This window comes from Corylus avellana, chromosome ca2 (genome assembly GCF_901000735.1).
Source record: "Corylus avellana chromosome ca2, CavTom2PMs-1.0".
Classification (NCBI taxonomy): domain Eukaryota; kingdom Viridiplantae; phylum Streptophyta; class Magnoliopsida; order Fagales; family Betulaceae; genus Corylus; species Corylus avellana.
Window position 1 is genome coordinate 39,027,738 of NC_081542.1, and position 341 is coordinate 39,028,078.

A 341-nucleotide genomic window follows, 5' to 3' on the forward strand; every position below is an offset into this window, starting at 1 on the left:
GAAACCCCATTTCAACCTACTTTCCATAACACTTGCAAACTCAAAGCTCCCTGGACCACCATCTCCATCTCCATAGCTCTTTCTCTCTCTCTCTCTCTCTATGCAACATTAAGCCATGAAAAGGGTCCAGTCCATGCAACAAAAGTTTATCATCAAATCCATTGAAGCCTGAAAAGATGGCTTTGAAGCCTTAAAGGAATTGCAATACTATTAAAGCATCCAACTTTATGGATCACTACGCCTGGAAAATCCAACATTATTAATTATTAATCTCATTAGTGTCCCACTTTTTTCTTTTTCTTTTTTACATATCTATGATAAAGTTACTAAAAGTGTAATCA